The following is a 23,502-nucleotide window of genomic DNA, read 5'->3' on the forward strand; positions in this document are numbered from 1 at the left end:
TTCAGAAGTTCTGTCTGGTAGTAAGATCAGTGTCCCCTGTTATGGCACCCAAAGCACGCACTCCCCCATCTCTCTCACTGCAGTGGGGGTGATTGTCAACCGGAGGATGGGTGAGGAAACTCGATGACCACTCCCCTCAAGCTCTCAGCTACAGTGAGAGCCTTGACCCAGACCCCCTGGAGCAAGGACACGCTAACGTGTTGGGACAAGGTGGTTGGTCAGACTATTTTATAATCAATACAAACCTCCGATAATGAGATACTCATTAATGACTGACTGCATCAAGGCTCCTATTTTTTTTTTTAAACTTTTACAAACCATCCAAGAAAGGAGAGATTGAGCTAGAAATTTCACTCTTCCTTTTTCAATCATGCATCCAGTACCTTTTCCCAATCTCTTACTCAGAGACCAGGGACTGGAGTTCAGATACAAAATTCCTTCATGCTTTGACATACCTGAGAACATCTTGAACTTTCAAGAACATGCATTAGATTTTTTCATTGTGACTGTTAACACATGCTCATTGTAATGCTGCTAAAAGTTTAAAGAAAAATTCGATAGTCCCCCCTCTCAGCTCCATTCTCCAAGCCCACTTCCATAAAGTTACCATGTTAGCAGATTATTGTAGACTTCCCTTCTCCATGCCTGTTTCCCTCACCAAAAAAAAAAAAAAGGATCACACACTACACACATAATTGTACAACTTGCATTTTTCACTTCATTACGTATTAAGGACATTCCATTGGGGTGACACAGAGATTGACGTTGTCCTTTTTCTTAACTGTATAGTATTCCATAGTGCGGATGTGATATCATTTATTGGACAACTCCAGACTGTGAGGCAGTTAGAATGTCTCCAAATGAGAAGATTCATTAAACATCCTTGGACATAATCATGGATTCCCATCTGGGACAGCCAAGTCCCAGATGTACACATTTAACAGTGACAGAAAGTCCCTAATTACCTCAACTCATGGTAAATTTCCCAGGGGCTCTGGTCAATTCCCCCTAGTTGGGAACAAGATTACCCTTCTCTCCTTATCCCCACAAGGTTTCCAAGCCCCCTGCCCTCTCTTTGGGGGCTGGAGAGTTGCCAGAATAATTGTATGGCAAATTAGTCATGAAGGATGGGGCAGGTCAGTTCCATGCCCCCAGGACCGCTGACTACTCAGTCCCTGGCCCTCCTCTCCCTGGTCATCATGGTGGAAACCCTCCTCCCTTCCAGTGGCCCCCATGCAGTCCTTTGTGCTCAGAACAATCCTGTTCTTCCCCGTGTCCTCAGCCAGTCTTTGAGTCTGGAGATGGGAAGTGGGCAGAATGCTTCTGCATGTTTTCACCCATTGCCGCATTTTGACACCTGACAGCGGAGAAAAGTGTCCTCAGAACCACAGTGAGAAAGCAGAAGGAAGGGAAGGGCCAGCCAGCACAGGGGTGCACACTTCCTGATACAATCCAACCACGTGCACTTCTTTTCTGGTGCTTTCTACACTCTGGAAGTTCATGGTGCCTGAACTCAAAGCCTCCCTCTGCCATGAGCATGCATATCTCACAAGGAAGACTCGGGGGGCTGAGGCAGGGGAAGAGGTTGTGATGGAGCCAACATCCTTCAACAAGTCGGTAGCAGAGACAGGGCGACAACCTAGACCTCTGTCATCACTTCACTCCGAGCCTCCACTACAGCCCTTTCCTCCCGCCCTCCCAGGAATCCGCAGGACAATAATATTAATCCTGATGGAAGGGCTAATGTTAAAATAGAATCGGGCCTAAATTAAGACAGACAAGTTCAAATCTATCACTGTTACCCCAATCCAATCCACCTGTCAGCAAGTCTTGTTGGCTCTTCCTTCAAAATATATTGGGGATCCAGCTCTTCCTTTTGACCGAGGCCACCCAGATGCACCGGGATTTCTGCAGCCACCTCCTCCCTGGTCTCCCAGCTCCCTCCCTTGCTCCTCCCCAGACCATTCCTTCAAGTCCCACATAGCAGCCAGAGTCATCCATTTAAGATATAAATTGGATCATGCGTGTCTCTCCCTAGCTAGGGGTCTCCAGCAAAAGACTTCTGGCCATACTTAAAACCCTCAATTCTCACCCTGGGCTGCAAGGTAGGACCCGATCTGTCTGCACATTGGACCGTCTCCTGCAGTACTCCCCTCGCTAACCCTGTGCTTCTCACTGTTGCTGGGAACCTCCAGCTCTCCCCCACCTCACCCCATGGTATTTGCACTTGCCCTTCCTTCTCCCTGGAATTCTTGGCCCCCAGGCGTCCGCACATCCGGCTCTTTCTCCCTCTTCAGGTTGCAATTCAGATGCCACCTCCTCCAAGAGGCCCTCCTTGATTCGTGTAAAATCCCTCCCAGTCACTCACTCGCATCTCATCAGCTGGGTTCTGCCTTAATTGTCTTGACCCCAGGGCCTTAGGTTCTGGGGTACACAGGTGGCTGTATCACAGTGCGCTGGGGAGAGAGGGTCAGTCTGCCCTGTGTCAGAAACCTCTTCCCCCTCCTCTGCAAGGAGCGAAGACCCAAGTCAAACCAACCATGGCTGATTCTCCAAAATCCCACTTTATCCCTCAAGCAAAGAGAAAGCAATATTGATTCCTCAGGCTCCAGGAATGGTAAATTTGCCCCTGGCAGGCAGGCTCTGCCAGGCAGGGGAACAAACAAACCACTCCAGCCCCTAAATCTAATAAACCTGGGAGAGGTGGCAGGGAAGATTTTTGCTGGGAGGGCGGGGCAGGGACCCAGAGAGATTTATGGGATGCCCGTGGAAGAGAAATAGGGGTGGTTTAGCTCATTCTTCTGCCAAACTCAAATTTATACACTCCAGACTTAGTTCACTTCTCCCCACGGGACCTCAGGGACCTTTCGGTCTCTCCTCCTAGCCTTGGGAAGATTAATTACACAGAGAGGAGGCGAATGTGGGTGTATTGTTGTGGGTGTGAGTGTGCTTGTGTGTGCCTGGAGGTGTGTGTGAACTGTTTGTCTTTGTGTGTCAGCCTCAGTGTGTTCGTGTATCTTTGGTTATGCATCATGCATTTGTGTTTCTGTCTTTGACTCCATTTTTCAAATATATGACACGAATATTGTTTTGGGGAGTTTGCTACAAGGTCCACAGTCCCCTCCCCTACTTAACGTCATGAAACCACCTCTTCCCTTCCTGTACGTCAAGGCACCGTCTCCCCTGCTAGCCAAGGAGCAAATCGTGGAGGTGGTCTTGGGTTATATTCAGGGATAAATGAAAACCTATGGTTGCAATATGCTAAGAAAAGGGGCTGGATGGTCCCAAGCCCCTAGCTGGTGAATATCCTCTTCCTTCCTTCCTGTAAATCAGTTGATGTTTAGAGCAAAGATGTTTAAATTCTGAGTCTAGAGTCATTTTTGCAGCATGTACAATCCTTTGGTTCTCTCTTCCCCTGCCTGAATGAACTGGGAGCTGTACAATGAAATGGCAGCATCACAAAAATCAAAGCAGCCTGAGTGCTTGAGCCATGGCATGGAGGACCACCATCCTGGAGGATCAGCAGACCCTCATCAGAATTTATGTAGGAAAAATAAAACGTTGTTGTGTTAAGCCACCAAAGTGTCTAGCTTTGCTTGTTACTGCAGCATTAGTGAGCTTATCCTGACTAGTGCAACACCAAAATCATCTTATATATCCCTGCTGATAGACACAAAAACACTTTGGGATACACTGGACTTGACTATTTCTAAGGTCCTGTTCATCTCTGATCCTTGAAGATGCTACCTTTTATGATGACATGACCCTAATTCTTCCCCCACCAGGTCACACCGCTGGAGTCTCTGCAAAGATAAAAACCTCATTCTGACATAGCTACCCAACCTCTGGAATCTGAGGAGATAAGTTTAAAGATGCCATTAGGCCCTCCCAGAATGACAAAGCATGACTCTTGAGGTTTGTTTATTTTTTTTCTTTCTTTCTGTTACCACATGAGGACTCGGCCAACTACATGTCACCCTGTGTTGGGTAACTGTTCCAAAATGAACCCAACCCAAGCCCCCTCTTTCCAGATGCCTTTCTATGATCCAAAATCCTCCTGACTATGGAAACCACTTTGAAATTAATCACAGTAGAGCACTCAAAGAGCTACAAGAAGCTGCGTTTCTTGAAGGGTTTATCCTGGCTTCTTGTTCAGATAAACTGGACACTCATGTCCAACTGGAGTGTCTGTGACCTGGGTTCAAATCCCAGTTACAGCATTTGCTAGCAGTGTGAACTCTGACAAGTTACTTAGCCTCTCTGGATCTCATGTTCCTCAGCCGTAAAATGTGGATAATAATAGTACCTACCTCGTAGGGTTGTCCTGAGGACATATAGAACACAAAACTAGTTCTCCAAGGGTATGTGAATAAGAGCAGCCCTTCGTATACGAAAATTCTTTTCCTCCGCCATCTGGCAAAGGGGCAGTTCTTTTGCCCTTGGAGTCATCAGTTTAGATTAGGATACTGCCTCTAGAAATAAACTTGACCTGAGAGAACAGCCCTTCAATTTGTTGATGCTCTCTAGCTAAGATTGGCTTCTCAGATATGTCATTGTCATCAGTGATGAGAGAAAGCGGGATGGGGGACTAGTAGATTTAGATGCAGGAGGGAGATGGGCACTAAAGAGATAGCATGACGGTAGCGTATGTATCGCTTCTCCATGTGAGATCCCCGTTTCCTCCTGAGTAAAATCCATGAGATGTACATATTGAGGGTCTAAATTGACTGCCACAAATCTTAAAGTGTGACAGACTTGTGAGACATTATCATTCTATTGCCTTTATCATTATCATGTAGCCTTCTCCCCATGAAGGTCCCTACAAAACCACCCCTCCTTCAGTGCTCCCCACACCTTCAGTTCCTGAGAGCCCCACACTGTGTGGCTCGATGAATCAAAACCCAACACTCTCCAATTTCCAGGATCCTCCTGCAATCGTTATTTGTTCTCCAAGAGGGTGGCTTTTAATTCCTCTGTAGTGAGAGCCTGGCTTTCATTTCCCCTTCTCTGCTGTCATGGAAACCAGCACCCTGGCAACTTGGTGTGGAAACAAGAACACGGTTTTCTTCTTTCACCACGCAGAGGAAAGGCTGCGACAACTTCAGGGCAGGAGGAGGAGACCTTTCCGTTGATTGGATCTCCTTTTGTGAAGGAACAGCCACCCAGAAGATGCCAACCGCGGAAATTAATGCAGAGCCCCAGACTAACTTCAGGACCACGGAAAGCTCCCTGGGGAGTTAAAGATTGAGTGGGAGGAGAAAAAAATCAGGTGAACAGCTTACCCTATCCTCAACTTCCACAGAAGATAAAGTCTTCTTAGAGGTGATGACTATCCTCTGTTTAAGTGTGCCAAACCACAGAGAGGAAACTTTATCATTTATTTCACAGTTCCTCAAAGTGTGTTTCGACGGCTGCATCAGAATCACCTGGAGCACCTTTCCTTCCAACACTGGAATCAGTCTCTGCAGAGCAGAGCCTTATGTTGTGTATTTTAACATAACCCCAAATAATTCTGATGTATATTAGGCTTGAGGCCAAGTGATCAAGTGCCAGTCCCACATTTTTCAGGTGGGGAAATGGATTAGTCAAGGTGATGTACATGTTCCAAGTTTAAACAGCAAGTTGGAGCCAGAACCAAATCCATGTCCCCCAACTCCCAGCCCTGCTTTGGGTCCTACCCCAAACCCTGCCCTAAGGACCTGTGTTGTAGCCCTGGAGAGCCTGTAAGATAGCCACACACACTCTCTCTCTCGGAGAGTTCTTGTCCGTGATGCAAACTCCCTGTGCGAGGCAAATCCTCTCAGTACCATATTCACATCCTTGGATCCTAACACACACAAATATTCGATACATGTTGATGAATTAACTAATCAATTCACGGACTAATGAACAAATGAACCAGTGCTGCTCAGCAATGGAGGTTGATGTCTCTTAATGGAGCTATAATAATAACTCACATTTACTGAGCAATCCTGTACGTCAGTTACAGGGCCAAGAAACTGATGTTCATTGGCTCACTGAGTTTGCACAATAACCCGATGAGATAGAAACTATTGGCAGGGAGGGTATAGCTCAAGTGGTAGAGTGCATGCTTAGCATGCACAAGGTCCTGGGTTCCATACCCAGTACCTCCTCCAAAAATAAATAAACCTAATTTACCTCCACCTCTGCCAAAATAAAAAAAAAAATAATAATCAAAGAAACTATTATTCAAAGATGAAGAAATGCAGCTTGGAGAAGTTGAGTAGTTCACCCAAAGGGCACATAGCAGAGTGCGGATTCAAACCCAGGTAGTCTGAGTCCAAAGTCTTGAATTCCAAGCCACATTCTCTGGACGCACCCAGGAAAAGGCACTTGTCCTTGTGAGGGGCCCCAGGATACTGGGAAGAAGGTTAAACATAAGAACATTCAGGCTTCTCTGATGTGTTTGGTCACTAGCCAGAGTCTCTGCTTGGGGTTTACCAAAGAGGGGTTAAATTCATTCATTCATTCATTCATTCATTCATTCATCTCTTCATTCTGCAGATTTTTTTAGTCACTTAGTATGTGCCAGGCTCTGTTCTAGGTACTAGTACAGAAGTGAGCAGGATAGACCAGGTCCCTGCTCTCATTAAGAGACATAATCATCACAATGAACTAACAAATAGGTATTGTAATATCAGGCAGTGATGAGTGCTAAGGAGAACACAGCCAGGCAAGGGGACGGAGAGCGACAGGGCGTGTAGGGAAACAGCAAAGAGAGCCACTGACACATAGCAGCTGTGTCCGCAGGAACCCCAAGCAACCAGCTGAAAAATAACATGTCAGGCAACCCCACTGTTTGGCATCGAAACGACCAGGCCTTCTGAGTGATCTTCTCCCCCGGACTGATCTTATGTTGTCTTTTTTTTTTTTTTTTTTTTTTTTCTCTTTTAACAGAATTGTCCGCGGAGTGATAGAAATAGAACTGGCGCGCTGGAGGCGACGGCGGATGCTCCGTTCCCTGGCCCAGCCTGAGGCTTTTTTCTGGAGGAGGCAGCACCGCTGTGAACAGTGAGGACTGGCGGGAAGGCCCGCTCAGGGCTCAGAAATAAGAACAGACGCCTGTGCACTGACAGCTGTGTGAGCTGGGGCTCTCTGGATGCAGGTGACAGAAGCCTTCTAGATCTAACAGTGGAATAAAGGGGCTTTAGGATAAGGACACAGAAGTGTTTCAAGGAACCCAGGGCGGGACCTGCCGGGACTCAGGAGAGACTGACGGAGAGGGAGAAGGCCCTCAGGATGTCCAGCCCTCGGGCTGCTTCTCTCTCGGCACCTGGGCCACACAGTTTATGTGATAGGAGATAAGACAGCTGCCTACATCTCCTGAGTTTTATAGTTTTGCTCCAAGGCCTCCCTCTGACACTAGATTTTCTTAGTCCCAATCCCAGAATCCCAGGGAGGAGGCTCTAACTGGCCCATTGGGAGCTAGGGGCTCCCCCTTTGGCTGGTCAGAACTTCACTGAGCAAATATGGCCAGTGGATACGCATCCCAGGGACCCTGGGCATCAGAGGAGCAGCGGGGGAGTAGTTTTCAGGAAAAAGGGAATTGGTGATATATGCAGAATCTCACACTTGCAATAATACATCCTGGACCCTAAAAACAAAGACAATATGTACTCTAAGGGCTGAGGGGTTTTGGTCAGGGATGAGTGTGGGATTCCTCCCACGTGGAAGCGTGCAATGGACGCGAGAGAGTTAAGCTAAACTCCTGAACTCTGAGAAGTACCCCCACTCCACTCAGTAGTCATTGAGATGGCCTCCATAAAGCTCCGAGGCAAAAATTATAGATCATCATTGTAATTGAGTGAAATTGGCTATGCATTAATATTCATGATTATTAGAGCAGCTGATTTTCCTCTTTATGGAAAATGAGTGGGGGAATCATCACAGCCGCTCCTTATTTTTCCCCCTTAGATTTCTGCGGGGGAGGTGGAAGCGAATAAAAGACCCGGCACTCGGAACCAGCCGTCAGTTTCTGAACATTGGGTAATTATGAAGGATTTTTAATTACTTTGACCTCTCAGAGGAGGCTGGGGGAGAAGCACCTTATGAATATTAAAAACTCAGGCACCCATGAGCCTCTAAGACGGGCTCCTTTGTCCAGATAAAAGCAGATGGTCGAACTGAGAGAAGCACCCCGCCCATTCCACTGCCCCACCAACCTAGCAAGGATGAGCATTGCAAAACAACCGTAATGATAACGATCACCACAGGCCAAGCGGGATGAGGAGGGTACCGCACAGAGGGAGGGTGACAAGGGCGTCCATGCAAAGTCGGGGCAGCAGCCGTCACAGGACGACTGTTTCATTGATCAAATCATCAAATGTATTGAGGATAATGGCGGTCAGATTTCTCACCATCAGAGAAGGAAGTTACAGATATGGAAAGAGAGAAAACCAGAATGAGCTCTATGGTGAAGCACTAGAATCAGAGGTATCGATGTGACTTCACGGTTTTCAATACATAGAAGAAATATCTAGACATAAATATAAATGTAAACACACACATAGACATACACGCGCATGCATGTGCACACACGTGTGTACACGTACGCACATGTCCACTGAGAGGCCCTCAGAGCTGACATTCCAACAGCAGTAGACACATTAACACCAAGATGGTTATTTCTATATATTCTCCACTAAGATAAATCAGGGCTCCTTTGAGAAATGGTTGATTCCAGGGTTGCCTCAGGGAAAGAACAAAAGGAACTTGGAATGTTGTTTTGCCAGAAAGCAAAGAATTGCTCAAAGTGAAACGGAAGGCAGCTGGAAGGGGCTCTCTCGGGCCAAAATGAGGCCATTTGAGCATCAAAATAAATGACAACAGGGATGGATTTTACCCCACTAAATCAAATAGCAAAGATTTTGTTCATACTAATAGGAATGAGTGAGTGAATGAAGTATTTGATGACAATATTTATGTCGTTTCAAAGAAACTTCCCACAAAAATACATCCTAACAGCAAAGAGGGGAAGAGTGACATCGCAGCAGAGAAGCTGGACAGAAGCCCCGTTCGTCACATGGCCACGGTGGACCTCACCGGTGACGGGACACACGGAAGTCACGCGCCACCAGGTGGGATTCAGAGACACAGCATCGCTCCTGTGCCATTCCTGCCAAAGACCCATGACCTGAATCTAGTCCCGAGAGATCAACAGAAAAACCCAAACTGAGGGACATTCTACAAAATGATGGGACAGTCCCTTCAAAAGTATCCAGGTCATGAGAGTCAAAGAGAGATTAAAGAGTGTCCCAGACTGAAGGAGACTCGGGAGACAGGACAACTACGTGAAGCAGGCGATCCTGACCTGGGTCCTTTACTATGAAAGACCCTGTTGGGATAAACTGTGGACCCTGAAGGGGGTCTAAGGATTAGGTGGTAGTGATGGGTCAAGGTTAATGTCCTGACCCGAATAGTTTTCTTGTGATTATCTGGGAGCCTTCCTGTTTTAGGGAAATAGCCTATTCAGCAGTAATGAGGCAGCAGGCTTGGCAGCTTTCTTTCAAATGGCTCAGAGAAAAAAAAAAGTTCCTTGTATTGGACTTGCAAGTTTTTTATAGGAGTAACTGCCAATTTGAGCACCTACAGTGCTATGCACTTTTCACAACTGTTTCCACCTTACAAATCATCTTAGCAAATGATTTCTAGTTGATTCCCATTTTGTAGGTGAGGAAACTGAGGCTCAAAAGATGAGGGACTCCATTTTTCATTTGATTTTATTGTAACTGATTTGAATGCACATAGCCACCTATGGCTCTACACACTGGGACAAACGCTAGGGAACATACCGCTGGAATGGACGCCCTCAGACAGCTTCAGAACTCTCCAGAGAAGGGCAGCCAGTGGGACCAGCAAACCACACACCCAAGGCTGACCTGACCCTGACAACGTGACCCTTGCCCTCTGGTCCCCAAGATCACCCCCAGGGCTTCTCTCTCCTTCATCCTGTCAAAACAGTGATGCTCCTTTGCAAAGATGCCCAGCCATTTTAATAAGAGCATACAGTGCTAAATTGCATCTCTCTCTTTCTCGTCTTCTGACACAATTCTCCCTCTAATAAGATTTTCCCCAGCAAACCCATTTTCTCAGCAGCTGTTTTAAAAAGCCATCATCTGATGGCGCCGTGTCTTAGGCAAGGTGGGGAGGGTGGAGAGCGAGAGACACAAAGCCAGAGGGATTTAGCCCTATTTTCTCACCTCTTTGGGGACAGCCAGATGATATAATCAAGCCGAAGTCCATTTCCCTAACGCCCGCTGCGAGGCCAGCTGCCCGGCACCTGCCGTGTCCCGTCGTAATTGGTGATGCTTCCAGCAGACGGCATCTTGGCCGTGTGAGAGGCAGGCCTAGGTCCCTCGCTCCTCTGGAGTGAACTTTCTTTTGTCTTTTATGAAAAGTGAAAAGGGACCCATTTCTTGAAAGATAAGCAGAATTTATTCTCTAAAATGAAATTGTAGGAGGTACTTTCAGCCCAATTCATGGTCTGGAAAACTCTTCAAGCAGAGACGCAAGTAAGCCTAGCAGAAGTAAGTCTTTCCTTTATTCCTAATATACCTTTGCAAGTCATGGTCTCTTTAGTTCCAACATGTAACAGACTCCATTTCTCTCCCCGCACCGCACACCGCTACTCCACCGGCTCTCACCTCCAGGAATGAAATAGCCTTCTCAAAAGTCTCCTTGCTTGCATTCTGCCCCCTAACAGCTCCCTCCCACACCAGCCAGAGTAACCGTAGCAGGCAGGACACACCACGTTACGCTGCAGTAACAAGCAATCCCCCAAAGTTAGTTACTTATAACCACCAGGATTTATTTCTTGTTGGTGACCCATTCAGCTAAGACCTCGGCTCCACGTCCTCACTTGCAGGATTCAGCCACCACCTCAGATGTTGCTGGGTGTCATGGCCCAGGGCAGAGGGAAAGAGCCCTGAGGCATCAGCCACCAGCAATCAAATGCTCCAGCCCAGAGCTGACATCTGTCATTTCCGCTGGCAACCCATTGGCCAGAACTGGTCACATGACCCTGCCCAGTGCCGAGGGGGTGGAAAGTGAAGCCCTATCCTGTGCAGAGAATGTAGCACTGGGCGGCATCCTGGACATCATCACGTTCAATCTGCTTGTTCCCTAAGTGGGGAAAGTGAGGCACAGAGAGGAGAAGTGAGTTATCCACAATTGCAGGGCAGGCTAAAGCAGACAGGGACCTTCTGCTCCAAATCCAGGGTTGTCTCATCCATCATTAAATACTTATGAACAACCTACTACATGTTGAGCACCGCTGGACAAACGGAAATGAGGGAGATGGACGTAATCCTTACTCTCACCAAGCTCCCAGCCAAGCCAGGGAGGCAGATAAGTAAATGGTCCATTTTAGCCCCTTGGGATAGATGCTGCACATAGACACAGTGTTACAACATTGCACAGAACTTTCCTGAGTGCTTCTGCAGAGAACCCTGCTTATCAAAACAATATCATCATTTTTGCCAAGGGTCACATGCCAACTCTCAGGCGTTCTTCCAAAGACACACAGGTCAAACCAAGGAAAAACTACACAGTGGCCTCCGGGGTCCAAAAGGCTTATCTGGGGACACACATGAGCTCTCTGATCTCTTAATACCTAGAATAGGGGAAGGTCCCTTAGAACATCTCACCAGCCAGACAGGGCAGGGCCGAGCCAGCTTTCCCTTGATTTGCGAAAATGAAGAAATGAGACATTTTGTGCACCCTAGTGTCACAGGGCAAGTCCATTCCCATTTCCAAAGTTTGAGTGAATCACATTCCCCTCTGGGGTGAAAGAGGGTGTTGGGGTGCCGGAGCAGGGGAAGATCACATTGCACCCATCAGCATCCTTTGGTTGCTGGTAGTGGCTTGGCAGGGAACATAGTAGGTGCTCAGTAAATGCTGACGAATGAATAAAAACAGAACGGAAGGAAAAGCAGAAACTCCAGTCTCCAGAAGGGCAGCAACAGGGCAGCCAGGGGAGGGGAAGGGGAGGAGTCAGAATGGCAGAAACTAAGACATGGAAACAGCCTAACTGTCCATCAACAGATGACTGGATAAAGAAGGTGTGGGGTGTACATATACACAATGAAACACTACTTGGCCATAAAAAAGAATAAAATAATGCCATTTGCAGCAACATAGATGGACCTGGAGATCATCATTCTAAGTAAGCCTGAAAGAGAGAGAAAAATGCCATATGATATCACTCATATGTGGAATCTAAAAAAAAACAAAAAAGAAGAAGACACAAATGAACTTATTTATAAAACAGAAACAGACTCACAGACATAGAAGACAAGCTCATGGTTACCAGTGGGGAGAGGGTGGGGTGGAGGGATAAACTGGGAGTTCAGGATTTGCAGATACTAATTACTATATATAAAATAGGTAAACAACAAGGTCCTACTGCGTAGCACAGGGAACTATACTCAGTATCTTGTAGTAACCTATAATGAAAAGGAATATATGTATGTACATGTATGACTGAAACATTCTGCTGTATACCAGAAACTGACACAAAATTATAAACTAACTATACTTCAATTTTAAAAAGTGGCAGAAACTAATGGGATAGCTTTGGGACATCTGCCTGGAGATGAATGAACTCCAGTTGGTTTTTTTGGTCTTTGCGTTCAAGCTCCAAATCCCAGGAAGACAGACTCTGACTGGCCCAGCCCGGAATCAGTACTAACCCTTGTCCTTAACTGATGGTGGTCCAAGACCCCGCTTCCAGCTGCCATCATCAGCTGGAGTTTCTTTGGCTCAGGGGCCTCTGGTCCACACTCAGCAGGCGGAAGTGCTGAGAAAGGAGCCCTCTGCCAGGGTCCTCCCACTAGAGACAGCCAATGGGCCCCCCCACGCCCCGCTGATGGTAGGCTTGGTCGTGTGACTTTGGTGCCAACAGGATGCTAGTGAACGTGGCCCACGCAAAGCCCTAAAATATGCTTCAGCCTTCGGCACAAGAAGCAAATGCCCCAGACAGCCTACTGGTCCCTACGCTGCAGCCTGGAGCCCATCCAGGTCACAACTGACTGGTCACACGACGACCAGCATGCATGAGATGTGCACGGTGGGGCAGTGACCACTGCCCTCCAGCGTGGTTGCTCACGCAGCGTTGCTGTGGGTATCGCTGACTGATGCTTCGAGGCACCTGCAGCGACACATCCAGGCTTCCGGAAGATGGAGGCCTTCAACCTGGACGTCCAAACTCTGGCCTCGGGAGCTGGAGCAGCAGGAGTGATCTCTGGGCTGCAGTTCTGCCCGTTGCTAACACCCTGCAGTCCACCCGGTGTGGTGAGGGCACGTTTCTGGGGCAGCAGTGACCCCCTGTGCATCTTGGCAACGTTGCAGTGGGGTCTCCTCCTGCACCTGCTGGGAAGGAGTGGACAGGAGGCTGAGAAGGGGTCAGGGAGGAACTGGAGTGGAGGATCAGTGCTTCCCAGGACCCAGCGCTGTGGACCTGCTAAGCCCGAGAGGGAGGATGTGGGGACACTGCTCTCAGGAGGGCTCAAGGTTCTCCAAGTCCAGAAGGCAGGAGGCAGCCACGTGTGCCGGGTGTCATGCTGGGCTCTCAGGCGCAGTGATGAGCAAGACAGGGCTGGAACCACCCCTCCTGGAGCTTATAGTCTAGTGGGCAAGAGTAACAACAAGCAAGCAGACAGCAAATAAACATCCAGTTACAGATTTTGGCAGGAACAGCATCATTTTCAAGAGTATTCACTTGGGTTCAAACCCCAGCTCTACCTCTTATTATCACATGACCTTTCTGTGCCTCAGTTTTCCCGTCTGTAAAATGGAAACTTAACAACAACTAAAAAAAATAGCATTTTTCCCATAGGAGTGTTATGAAAATTAAATGAGCTAATACATGTAAAGCTATCAGAGTGCCTGGGACACAGGGCTGTATCAGTCTTAGCTATTCTCGTCACCATTGTTTTAAATGCCATAATGGGAACAAACTGATGGAGGGATAAAGAAGAGGGGAGGGGATGTAGTTAGGGTGGTCATGAAAGGCTTTACCAAAAATTTCCTTTCAGCTGAAACCTGAAGGATGAGAAGAAGCAGATGGGTGGAAAACCTGGAGGAAAGAGGGCACAGCAAGTGCAAAGGTCCTGAGGTGGGACGAACTTGATGCTTCTGAAGAATTGACAGGAGAGTGGCTGAGAGAGGCTGTCGGCAGAGCAAAGTCAGTTCCTCCCACCTCCTGCCTCGGTGCCTTCGCACATGCCGTTTCTTCATAAAACACTTCTCCCCTCTCTGTCTCCACCCTCACCTCCAGCCCAACCCTTTTGGCCAGCTGAACTCCTACTTGGGCTACATTGGCCAGCTGTAAAGTCACCTCCACGCAGAAGCCTTCCTTGATTTCCAAAATGAGGTCCTCATCTGTTATTACACTGTATTAGTTTGCATGGGCTACCATCACAAGTCACCACAAATTGGTGGCTTCAAACAACAGAAATGCACTCACCATTCAGGAGGGAAGAAGTCTGTGATCAAGGTGTCAGTAGGGCCCTGGTCCCTCTGGAGCCTCTAGGAAAGACTCTTCCTTGCCTGTTCCAGCTTCTGCTGGCTCCCAGTGTCCTTTGGCCTGCGCCTGCCTCACTCCACTGTCTGTCCCTAGCCTCACCTGTCCTTCTCCCCTTGTCTCTTGTAAGGACACTTGTTGTGGGATTTAGGGCTCACCTGGATGATTCCGAACAATCTTGTCTCAAGATCTTTAACTTAATTCCATCTGCAAAGACCCTTTTTTCCAAACAAGGTCACCTCCACAGCTTCTTGGACATGTCTCTGGAGGCACCAGCCTTCAACCCACTCTGCCTCTCCATCTCATCTGGACCCTCTCCCCCCTCCCTTAACCACGCTTCGCACTTCTGTATTTATTTGTGAAATCACTGGGCCCTGCCTGTCTGCTTAGGAAGCTGCAGGCAACAAGAGGGCGGCTTCCACAATCTGTGCTGCCCACCACCAGCCCCCAGCACCCAGCACCCAGGAGGCACCTGCCAGGGGTTTGTCGAACCAATGGGCCACAGCCCCAGCTCCTGGAGGATGCTTCTTGTCAAGGACACAGGCCGGAAGCCATCTGAAAGGCCTCCAGCCTGCAACATGCTTCAGACCTTACAGCCTCATAAATTCCATGGCTGGCGGCCTGATTAGGACAGAAGTCAAAATGCAAGAAATTTAATTTCCCGGCTCTCAGCCTACAGGGCTTTGTCAGCCATCCCCCCTCCAAAAAAACCTCCCCCACCACCTAAGCCAATAGCCATAAGCGTTTGATCAAACACCATGCGGCTGCCTGTTTCCCGGAAGTGGCTTCTGGGCCCAGGGAAGAAGCCACATTCGGCCCCTGCTAGATGTGACCTGAATGTTTGATTAACGTTTGGTAGAGCTCTTCTCAGTGGCCTGGGCTCTTTGTGGCCAAATCAGTAACAGTGACAGTCCCCCAGCTGACTAAGCCAGGAACAACTGCAGACATCACCAGGTCAAGGAGCGTGACTGTGGGTTTTATGGCCCCTCAGGCTTCCAGCCTACATCCTCTTCATCTATCTCACCTGCCCCCTGCGGTGGGTCTCTGAAAAGAACAAAGCAAGAATTGCTGACTCCGCCTAATGGAAAGTGACACCCAGAAAGGGGACTTTCCCAACTCACACAGCTCATAAAAGCCCGGGGACCCAACACGGGGTGCCAGGACCCTCTCACGCCACTGGTGGCGATGGTGGGAAGGATAGTACCGTGGTGACTGTGCGAAACAGCATCAGGAAGGAGGCAGGTCAGGTTCAAGGAAGACCTTCCTGACCAAAAGCGTCCCATGCATGCAACTGCCTTCAGGGTCCTCTTCTGCAAGGTTGTAAGAAAAGAGACTTCTGCATGGTCAGCTGGCATCCTGGCCAGATGCATCTCGCAGGCACTGGGAAACCTGCTGTCCCTGGTGTAGACCAGCCCTTATAATCATCCAGGGACCTTGTTCACATGCAGATCCCAATTAAGAAGGTTTGGGGGAAAGCCTGACGTTCTGCATCTCTACCCAGCTCTGGGAGATGCTGGTGCTGCTGATCTCTGGGCCACATTTGAGTGATAGGTGGTGGGGGACCTGTGCTAGGATGCTGCAGGCTTGGAAGGGTCGTTGTTGGGTAAGGATCCATCCCATGGGGCATGGGGTGTGGGCCACTCAGAGACAGAATAACTCGCACACTGGCCACACGCCCTCTGAGACAGAGGACTTGGGTGTCTCACACGCACTTTTGGGAAACAGACCTGTCTCCTCGAGCCTCAGTTTTCCCATCTGTGAAATGTAAATGGGAGGAAAGGGGTTGAGCTGAGCTTTCATCCAGCTCTGACATCCCAGAACTCCTGGAATGGAAAATGCACAGAAGCTTCTAAAGTTCCATCTGTAAGATCCCAGCCTGTCCCTGGACCTTGTCATCCATTGTTCAGGTCTGCTTAGCACCCATTCCCCAGTCTTCCAGCTTTAAGACCCCAATTTCCTAAGGGGAGCCCCTGCCTCTCTCACTTGGTAGTGTTTAGATGGAGTTGACCCTGACCTCAGCTCCAAGGTGAGCTCATGACCCAGATCTGGCCAATCAGGATGGTTTGGTGGTGGGCATGTGACTCAAGCTAAGCCAATGAAACCCAGCCATGAGACTTTTGTTAGAACATCTGAAGAAATGGCTTCCTCTTCTAACTGGGTTATTAAACTCTAAGATAAAGGTTTAATGATAATGGCAGTCATCTTCACCACTGTGTGGGGAGAGCCTGCCTAAGAGCACAGACTAACCTAGGGGAAAGCAGAGATGAGAGATACGGAGACTGAGTCACAATACCTTCTGGTGGACACCTGGATCCAGCCATGCCTGAAGCCAGATTGGATTTTTCAGTCCCTTGAGCTTTGCTTCAGCCAAATTGAACTGAGTCTTTCAGTCAAAAGAATCCTGATTTGCAGACTGTGGATTCTATCCCCAAGATGAAGACAAGGAATTGGAGGAAAGTCCCCTCTCACACTCAGTCACACAGGCAAGGACATTACTGGCTTCAATAAATTCCAGAATGTTGGAGCTGGAAGAGCCACCTCATTATACAGAGGAAGAAATGGAGGTCAAGAGGGTGGACTTAACCCTCCCAAGGCCACACAATGCAGTGAGCAAACCAGGACGCATACCTGGTTCAGAGTTCCCTCTTTACCTGCCGGCGGTGAAGGCACCCAGCCACATGAAACATTTGAGGAGGGTAAAAGGTCATTCCCCTAGCACAGACCAAATCAAAATGACCTCAAACTTCCCATCACGCTGCCTGAAATGCCACCAGAAACCCATTTCTCACTGTCTTCTGTCTTCAAGCTGCATCTTAAAAAAATGCATAAACCCAGGGAAGGAATTACGGCTGGGCTTACTTGTAGATACAGCGAGTGAGGCGGTGAACTGTTGTTGGGTAGCTTTACAGATGGGGAAACTGAGACCAGCAGTAGGATCAGGACTCTCCTTTCCACTTCCACAGAGGGATGAAGGCAGAGCTGACGTGTCTGGGAACGACACCCAAAGGGAAGAAGGTGGTAGGAAGAGCCAGGAGTCAGAGGGTGCCAACTTCCCCAGTTTGCCCTGAACTCAGTGGGCCACCTAGAAAGGTGAGGACCACAGTCAGACACAGGCTCTGGACCAGACCCCCATCTCCTTGAAGAGTCTGAAGAACTCAGCAAGCCCTAGTCACTCTTTCTCGGTGGTGAGAAGGGAGGAGAACCTGATATTTCGCCCTTAACAAATGGGTGTTGACATCTCTTTACGTTATTAGAAAAAAAAATGCCCCGCCAAGAAATAAACCATCACTTTTATTTACAGTATATTTCCTAGAACTCAGAGAAATGCGGTGCCTGTCTGCGTAGACCTCGGGCCAAAGAATCATTTATCACAACACATCATACTTTACAGTACATAAAACTCTCCCTACCTAACAAAAACATTCAAAAAATTGCTCACTCTTTACATAAATTGCTTAAGAACATCCTGGTTGAACACATTGTTTTGAAAGGATTTCAATTACTGGGAAGAGCTGTTCCCACCAGTGGTGGCCTTTGCAGTGGCTGAGGGAACAATCAAAATGGGGGGAAAAAAAGAATAAAATAATGCCATTTGCAGCAACATGGATGGACCTGGAGATTGTCACACTGAGTGAAGCAAGTCAGAAAGAGAAAGAAAAATATCATATGAGATCACTCATAGGTGGAATGTAAAAAAATGAGATAAATGAACTTATTTACAAAACAGAAACTGACTCACAGACACAGAAAACAAACTTGTGGTTACCAGGGGACAGGCAGGTGCTGAGTACTGAGCCGGACCAGGCAGGAAACAGGGTGAACCAAAAACCACTCCCCTGGCTCCCTAGGGTCATCCCCTGCCACTCAGGCCAACAAAGGCCCCCCGAGGAATGCAGGGCAAGGGCTGCCAGCTCATCTAGTTACTTCGAGAAAAGTTGGAACTAGGCATTTTTAAGTGAAATCATATTTTCAAATTAGCCACTATTTTTTAAATTTTTAAGCATATTCTGGGCCCCTCCCCTCCCCCAAAAATACAGCCAGGAGGGAGACCACATTTGTAGGCTTGGGTGTAGCAACTCTGATTTCAAACACTGCATTTGGGGATCTTAAAACCAATCTTGATTTTATTGATTTTGCTTCACCGTGAGTGAAAGGTCAGAGATTTTCCAAGGATATGAAGGCAGGAAGTGTGTCTATCTTGTTGACCATTCTGTTCCACAGTTCAGAACAGGTCTGAGATGTAATACTGTAATATATATATTATATGTATATATATGATGGAATACTATATATATATATATATATATATAGTATTCCATCATATATATATATGATGGAATAAAGAAGAATGAAATAATGAAGAAGAATGAAATAATGCCATTTGCAGCAACATGGATGGACCCAGAGATGATCATACTAAGTGAAGTAAATCAGACAGAGAAAGATAAATATCATATGATACCACTTACATGTGGAATCTAAAAAATGACACAAATGAACTTATTTACGAAATAGAAACAGACACACAGACACAGGAAACAAACTTATGGTTACCAAAGGGGAAATGGGGGAGGTATAAATTAGGAGTTTGGGATTAGCAGATACATACTACTATGCATAAAATAGATAAACAACAAGGACCTACTGTATAGCACAGGGAATATTTGATAGCTTATAATAACCTATAATGAAAAAGAATATGTATGTGTGTAACTGAATCACCATGCTGTACATCAGAAACTAACACAACACTGTAAATCAACTACACTTCAATTTTTTAAAAAATCACCCCACCCCAAATGTCAAAAGCACCCCCATAGATGAACACTTATTTACTTCCAATCCCCATTTGACAGATGAAAAAATTGAGGTCCAGAGAGGGAAAGTGACTTCCCCAAGGCAGCACAGCAAAAAAAAAAAAAAAAAAAAAAAAAAGACACAAAGCTGGGGAATGGAATGCTGTTCTCTTCACAGCAGCTCTTGAGTCTTAATTCCTCCCCAAACCTAGAGGAGAACATTCCAAGCCCCAAGTGTAAAAATCCCTTCTGAAATTCTAGAGAAAGCAGACGATCAATCCCCGGTCCTCCCTGGGTGAAGTGAGGAGAAATGAAACTTTGAGACATGAGAGGCTAATGCCTAAAGCAGATGTGCAAACACAGATAAGGGAGACAGAGTTTTCACCAGACAAATTCGCGCCCTGCTCAGTTTAGACATTAAAATGAACTAACTTAATTTCATGCCATATGCAAATCCTTACCAGCTGTCGGCTCTGTAATCACAGGAGACTTAATGTAATAACTAAACAGGAACAAAAACGCAGCAAATACAGGCTCTGGGCAAGTCCACTGACAGCGGGTTTTATGTTCCTGGAAACTAAGCAAGTGCGGAGCATTTATGATGGACATCTGGAAGCAGCTACATGCCCAAACGCCTGCCATCTCCTTCACAAAAATGCTTGCAGCCATAATAAATGATGGCTAAGGACTGAGCCATCGTGTACCCTGAGCCCTCGTGGACCGTGAACATCTCCATCTAGATGCCGCAGCTTCTTCCCCATTGTCAAGGTTCTGCTCAGTCCAGCCATCTGGACCAAGTAATCAGAAGGAGCCAAAGGATGTCTCAGGTTCACTGGGTTTGAGTCCCCCGACCTGGAACTAAAGAGGCAGGAACATGTCTGCTGGGTCAGGGCAGGGCAGGTGGCCTTCCAACCTCCAGTTCCTCTGGCCACGCAAGCTAATAATCATGATAGCCAACATTTATCAAAGGCTCACGATGAGCCAGGAGCCAAGCATGCCTTCTCGGCATTATCTCAAAGTGCAGAGGATGATTTGAGGTCATTTGTTCATGCATTCATTGAACAAACGTTTATTAAGCACCTGTGATGTGTCAGGCACTGTGCTGGAGTTATAGCAGCAAGCAAAATACACACAGATTTCTGGCTTTGTTCAGAAGCTGAATTTCTGGTGGGACAAATATTTTTTGAGTACAGTTACGATGTGTGGTAGGAAAAAAACACTTTGCACCCATGATGTCACCAGCATTACTGCCTTAGCATGAAGCTCTGTGTTTACAAGTTGATTTAAAGAAAAATGTTAAGAATGAAACAGGTGATTCACAGATGGCCGAAAAGCATGACGGGGTTTCTTTTCCCAAATAATCCTGATAGAGGTATTATTGTTAGTCCCACTAACAATAGGGAAACTGAGGCTCAGGGAGGCGGGGGCATTTGCCTGAGGTCACCTATCTGGGGCATAGTGGAGTCCAGATTTGAACCCAGGTCAGTCTTCAGAGCCAGTATTTTTTGGGGGGAGGGGGTGGGTAGTTAGGTTTTTATTTATTTATCTTAATGGAGGTGCTGGGAATGGAACCCAGGACCTCCTGCATGCTAAGCACGTGCTCTACCACTGAGCCAGTGTTTTCACCACCAGGCTGAGCCGAGGCGACACATCAGGTGGACTGCGTCACTCTCACACTCGGCTCTCTTCCGCCAGCTCCCAAAAATCACTTTGCACGTGACTTACATCCCTTCTACAAAAATCCTGCCAGGAGGTTATGCAATTTCCCCTCACTCATGTTTTCGGGTTGGGGAGGATTTAGGGCAGCCTGTTTCGCATCTTTACTTAAGGGAGGGTGTAGCTCAGTGTAGGGGGGAGGGTATGGCTCAGTGGTAGAGCACATGCTTAGCGTGCATGAATTCCTGGGTTCCATCCCCACTACCTCCATTTAAAAAATAACTAAACCTAATTCTCCCCATCAAAAAAAAAAAAAAACAATTTAAAAAAACAACAAACAAAATTTATATTTTTTTAACTGAAGAAGAGTTTACAATGTTATCTCAGTTTCTGGCGTACAGCGTAATGTTTCAGTCATACACACATACATATTCCTTTTCATATTCTTTTTCTTATAGATCGATACAAGATGTTGGAACTTGTTATTTATCCATTTTGTATATAGTAGTATCTTCAAATCTCAAACTCCCAATTTAACCCTTCCCACCACCCCCCGCCACAGATTTAATTGTCATTTTTCTTCAATGTATTTCTATATGTAATAGTTCCAGAGTCTTTCCTTGCCTTTTATGATCTGGACACTTTTGATAGTTTGTAGAATTTTGTTCAATTTGGGTTGGTCTGATTTTGTCTTGTAACTAGACTAAACCATTGCACACCCAGTCAGCCACTGGTTGAGCTGTCTGCTTACCAAAACTAGCTGTTTGCCCCCAAATCTCCTTCTGCCAGTTACACTCACTATTGTAATTACATATTTTAGGTAAATAGTATGTAGCAGGTAGGATAAAATATAAGGGGAAAAGAAGATTGTTTCTATGAAAACTAAGTTGAGTATCTTTGGAAAACCCTGAGAAAGTCAAATTCCTAAATAGAAATTGATGAAAAATTAATTGCAGGCAGCTATCAAACATGGAGGTGGGGAGAGATGACAAAAGTCTGGGAGAGTTTTGTAGTCTGTTTTGCAAGTGTCTTGAAATTCTCATTATATTTAAAATACACCAAGTGGGGAGGGTATAACTTAAGTGGTAGAGCACATGCTTAGGATGCACAAGGTCCTGGGTTCAAACCCCAGAACTGCCTCTTACAAAAAAAAAAAAAAAAAAAAAAAAAAAAAAAAACCTACTTACCTCCCCTGCAAAAAAAAAAATAAATAAAATACACCAAAATACACTGATGAGTGCAGGAAAGATGATATGAAACATCAATCAATTAACTCATTATCAATAATCAATTCACCCAATATTAATGACTTAATTAACAACCCGATTTAATAATGGAAAATTAAGGTACAGAAAACTTGTATGTGTAAGTTAAAAGAAAAGATAAGATAACATATTCTAGGATATAAAACTCTCTATTTCTCTGCTTTAACCAACTTTTTCAACTAAGCCACAAAAACCTGTCAATGGGAAAAGGGCATTGGGCTCCCCGTCATATGTCCTCAGAGAAATGCAAATTAAAATAACGGTGAGACCCCACCACACCCATTAGAAGAGCCACAGTCTGGAACACTGACAGCGTCAAACGCTGGAGAGGCTGTGGAGCAACAGGAACGCTCATTCATTGCTGGTGGGGATGCAAAATGGGACAGCCACTTTGGAAGACAGTTTGGTGACTTCTTACAAAACTAAACATGCTCTTACCGTATGACCCAGCCATCAAGCTTCTTGGTATTTACCCAGAGGAGTTGGAAGTCTATGTCTATGCATTTTACTGCAATAATAATAATAATAATAATAATAATTAATAAACACGTGAAGTGTCTAGACTAGCAGAAGGTGAAAAGTGAGGTTATTTCTTACGCATGGTTAATGGCTGAGAAAGAAAAAACTGACCCTGGTTGTAGGCTCAGCAAAATATCTGGATTAAGTAAAAGAGGGGGCTTTTAGGAGAATTCCATAAAAAGAAAAAAAAAAAAGATCTGTAGCAATGAGATGGACTTACCACATTGATGCCCCTAGTCAGCACATGCTGGTTGTAATTATAACTCCCCTAAAGAGGGAGTCATGGGAAGCCTGGCAGCTCAGGCCGGCTTGACACCTGGCCAGCCGAGCTCCAAAGGGACCACTTTCCCCACCACAGTCTCAGAGCAGCCAGGGAGGCTCAAGCAAGAACAGGAGGGTTGGTGGAGGAATCCACCAACCCTCCTGTTCATCTCCAGCCTGGGGATGGGGCAGGTGTTAATTTAGTAGCTGCACCCCCAAACCACGAATTGTTCTTAAAGAGGATGGAGACACCTTTGTCAGAGAAACTGTGGAAAACCTTAAGGAGGCAACGAATAAAAACGCTGAAAGAAGCCAGTCACAAGAGGCCACATATCACATGACTCCATTTTTAGGAAATGTGTCCAGAAGAGAGAAATTTATTCAGACAGAAGATAGATCACCAGGGGCTGAGGGAGGACCACGGGGTGGGGGGGGAGAAATGGGGGTGACTGCTAAAAGGAAT

The 23,502-nt window shown here is 46.6% G+C and overlaps 1 long non-coding RNA gene across 1 annotated transcript in view; it reads left to right on the forward strand.

Annotated features, from left to right (window-relative positions):
• LOC135319772 (uncharacterized) overlaps positions 1-9,599 on the forward strand; it is a 49,096-nt gene extending 39,497 nt beyond the window's left edge. The window contains exons 2-4 of the long non-coding RNA XR_010378642.1: positions 6,919-7,126; positions 7,936-8,007; positions 8,957-9,599. This is a non-coding gene — a long non-coding RNA (uncharacterized LOC135319772). The remainder of the gene's footprint in view (positions 1-6,918; positions 7,127-7,935; positions 8,008-8,956) is intronic.
• The last annotated feature ends 13,903 nt before the right edge of the window (positions 9,600-23,502 follow it).

This window comes from Camelus dromedarius, chromosome 31 (genome assembly GCF_036321535.1).
Source record: "Camelus dromedarius isolate mCamDro1 chromosome 31, mCamDro1.pat, whole genome shotgun sequence".
Classification (NCBI taxonomy): domain Eukaryota; kingdom Metazoa; phylum Chordata; class Mammalia; order Artiodactyla; family Camelidae; genus Camelus; species Camelus dromedarius.